We start from the raw sequence: 4,293 nt of genomic DNA, 5'->3' as shown, positions 1-4,293 counted from the left end.
CGTTGACGTCCTGTCAGCGATAATGTCACACATGGCTACCCCTTGGCCGCCCCTCCTTGTGTGACTTTCTAATTAAAAATGTAAAACATTCACGCTTGTCAAAGGACCGCAATATCTAAATTGGATATTCTTTATGCGATGCATTCTACTTTCGTTTTTGACATTTGAACTGCAACAAGGACACGCTGGCCTCTATGGGTGATGGAATATGGCTCTTTTCAATAAATCTTTTAAGAGATGCTTACTGTAAAGTTGTTAAATAATGTACATATATAATTCTTTACTCAATATTCCATATTTAAAAAAAAAAATATTGACAAAAAATACTGCTAAAGCCTATTGCCTCCTGTGAGGATTGAACTCACGACCCCTGGTTTACAAGACCAGTGCTCTGCCACTGAGCTAAAGAGGCACATGCTCATAAGGCAGCTTAGTAGCCAAGATAAGACAAGAACTCGAAACTTGTGTCAGTCAGAACGTCAGTATCATAAGATAGTTACAAACGATATCTTCTATTAGAAATAAGATAAAAATCAGTTGACTTTAATTAGTTTAAGTACAGCTTGCAATTACTTTGAGATAAAATACAGTTTTCAGATATTTCAGAGGCAACTTTATGCTGTCTTTTCACGTCTGTTATAGATAACGGAAACAATTTATTAGATCACTTTCTAAAAATAACTATATGCACACTATATTAAACGACTATAAATTATATGTATATTGCAAAAATATTAAATATACAAACAGTTCCCTTGGCAATTTAAAAAAAGGCTGAAACACTCACATTTAGGTATACAGTTTTTCATAAACTCAGATTATGGCCAAGATTATAACTGAATTGTTTACCTTTTTTTTCATGTTTCCAGGTTCATTGAATCATTTTTGTTTCATTTTGCTTTAAGGCCTTCTATTCTGGGCCGAGGGACTGGTCCAAAAGGTAGGTAGCCCACGCAGGTTTGCGGTATAATCCTTCCAGACGAATGCGTTGAAATTATTTATTATGACGCAAAACTTTTTTCCGGCCGCGACATTTTTCGAACACGGCTGCACCCGTTATCTGGCGAAAAAGTGCCAAAGGGCTCCAATGGGGTCCACAGCCAACCCGGGGGGACACAGCAAAAATAGAAAATTGCGTGCGTTAAGCCCAAAAAAAGCTTTAAAAGGTGGACAGTAGTTCTTAACGTTGCAATAAAAATTGAATGTAAGCTGATTTTTAAGAGACATCAAACGAGTTTTTTGTTGCTGTTTGGGCTTAATGGCTGAGGATGTCGTAATGATATCCTGCTATTATTCTTACAAGGACTATGACATCATTGTCAGCCGACTCAAGAGAGTTAAAGACAATGCTAATTGAATTTAAAGGAGTCCTCTTTTATATTTGCCTGGACATCAATTCTTGTTTTACGCGGGGTTTTCTAACCCTTTTTATGGCTACTGTTCTTAGTCTGATTTTCCATGCAGAAGTCATGTTTTCTTAAGTGTCTTATTGTTGGCAATTAGTGCGGCTTTAATTGCCGAAACCGTTAACAATTTATATGCCACAAAAAGCGGCAACCGTTGCGCTTTATAGCATTTGAGTCAGAGGCAAATAAAAAAAAGGATGAGTCGGAAAGGGATTTCATCCACCTCTGTCCGCTGGCCACATTTATTGACTGACCAGATCATTAATCCTGCGCCTTGTTAAGCCAAAAACAATTTGTCCAAATAACAATTAAGGCTACCAACCACAAGCTCGCACCCTCGCACAGCCCCCCACAGCCTTCTCGACAGTTGGCTAATGAAATCTGTTTGTTTCGAGTGAAAGTGACGCAAGTTGCCCTTTGATTAATGGCTTACAAAATATATTTATACGTCTTCTCTGCTTTTCTCTTGCATTTGTTTAAAATTCTGTTTCATTTAGCTGCTCTTTTAAATGCATTGTTTGCTGCAGTCACTATTTGTGCTGCATTTCAGTCCCTGTAAACATCCATTAAAGTCCATTATTTCAGAAATTTCTCTGTTCAGTTTTTTCCTCCTTTCTGTTCATTGTGCTGCACATTTTTGGCATAACAATGAGTTTTAGAAACAGATATGGTTTGTAGGTAGCTATTTCACTATAACTAATGTAGCTATTGTTAGCGGGTGCACAACAGTTTTGATAGAGAAAGCTGGAATATATTTTAAATTTAAAATATTTTAGATACTTTAATAAATTCAGTATTTCTTTTTGTATTTCATACTTTGGTTTAATTATATAATTAATGAAATAATAAAAATATTCTATGATCTCAAAGCTAATTGGTTCATCCAAGATGCAATGTTCTTATAGAAATATATATCAAGAAGAGATAAACTTCAAGTTGAGTTGAAAGTTCACATTGCTTGTTTAGAAGCATGTCACCAAGGCATGGCATAAAGTGATCATTGCACTTAGAGGTTATTCACTCGCTTGTATCTGCACATAGCTCCCCGTTAATAGAAATAATTAGCACTTGACCATACAGCAATTGTCAATAATTAACATAATGGAACCATAAATTGCGAAAGTCCACCCCAGAAGAAAGTCCAATTGAGTCAGAGCAAAGCAATGAAAGAAAGCAGAAGGGCAAAAAAAGAAATAACAAAACTAAATAAATATTATCATTGGCCAGCACAATAAATTCTAGTGAAAGCGCAAGTTGTAACGCCACATAAATTAATATGAAATGTGCATATGGCGCTACAGAGTGGAGGAGCTCGATGCCTATCTCTAACAATTGCAGCCAGTTGGCAAGTGAAAGTGAGCAAGCGGTTCACATGGGCTCATGGGCTTTAATTACTGCCTCCCCACCCATTTGTAGAAAGCATGTCCACTCGCCTGGACATGACAGGGGCCTAGGCAATGGTCATTTTGGAGTCGCTTCTTTGGTTAATTACCAAGATGTATGCGTGTCGCGCACACAGCCCAATTAACCCCCATTATGGGCCTGGTGGGTGACGACCACGACGACGACACTTCAACGCCAGCCCCTTCAGCTACAGATTCGACTTAAGCTTGTTCAACACTCGTCCTGGGCGTGTGAGCGAGGTCAAGCGCTTGGTTGGGCAAGTAATTAAGATTTTTGCCGGGTTTCCCTGCCCCACAACAACAACAACAAACACTGCGAGCAACAAGCTGCACATATCCATAAACGCGCTCTATGCGACGCAAACAACTCAGCGCGCCCCCCATTCAAAGCACCACAAATTGCTTTATGATGTTGCAGATTATGATAATGAATGCCATCTGGACTTGCACTGGACACTGTGCAGGCAGCCAAGGGCGCCTCAGAGTCAGCCCACAACTTGCTTGACACTTTAAGTGATTTAATGTTATTGTTTTCGAACAGCTCTACAGCTATACGACTTATAAGTGCCACATACTCCACTCCCCCATAGCTGCTCCCTCCTACCTCCGGCCTGAGTCTAAATAATTTAATGAATATTAATGCGTGACATTTAATTGAAATGTTTCGCTCTTCACAGCCTAAAAGCTTGCAGCACTGCAAAACGCAACTTACAAAACAGATTTAAAAGCATTAAAATTCTATTTATCCTTAAACCATATACAAGCAGAAAAAATAGTCTGTCAGCAAATAAATAAGAAATGCCAAAATCATAATTATAATAACTTCATTTACACGGCTGATTTCTTCAGCAGCTAAATGATATTAAGGTCGTAACGAGTCTATTCCGATTTATACCTATAATACGTAATATAAAAGGATATAGAAATAAGCAGAAAACAGATCAAATAAGGAGACGGAAGAATTTGATGCTGACCAGTAGTATAAATTATTATTTTTAAATGATCTAAAAATAAATAAAATTCTCGGATTTGGCTTCATTGGTATATAAAACTTTATACGAATCGATTTGTAAATTTTATAAAAATCAACTATGAGTTTTTATGTATAATAATTCTTGTCTTAACATAGACCAAATGGTATCCATCCTAAAAATAGTTCATATTGCCAATTTCTCATACATATTAAATGTATTCAGGACAAACGAAAAATTTGTTGGCTGTGCTATCTGACTAATGCATCAAATTAAATATTTTGTGCAACTTTATTGACTTGGAATGAAATAAATCCGTCGTCGTTAGCCAAACTCCAGTGAACTGAGTTGAGGGACTGCTGATTTCACATCGCCCACAATCAACCACCCACTTTTCGTTCAGTGTATGTGTGAACTGCTATTGAAATGTTTTTGATTGGAAAAAATTTAATTTCCTATACGCTTCAGAGTGTGCTTATCGCCGCAGCATTGTGTCAAAAAATTGTCAATTTT

The 4,293-nt window shown here is 37.3% G+C and overlaps 1 non-coding gene across 1 annotated transcript; it reads right to left on the bottom strand.

Annotated features, from left to right (window-relative positions):
• Nucleotides 1-340: 340 nt before the first annotated feature.
• Trnat-ugu lies at nt 341-412 on the bottom strand. Its single transcript has one exon. It is a non-coding gene; the product is annotated as a tRNA-Thr (tRNA).
• Between the last annotated feature and the right edge of the window lie 3,881 nt (nt 413-4,293).

Source organism: Drosophila hydei, unplaced genomic scaffold (assembly GCF_003285905.1).
Source record: "Drosophila hydei strain 15085-1641.00,03,60 unplaced genomic scaffold, DhydRS2 tig00000063-arrow-pilon, whole genome shotgun sequence".
Taxonomy (NCBI): Eukaryota; Metazoa; Arthropoda; class Insecta; order Diptera; family Drosophilidae; genus Drosophila; species Drosophila hydei.
The sequence above is the reverse complement of the archived record's forward strand: the minus strand, read 5'-3'. Positions and strand labels throughout refer to the sequence as shown.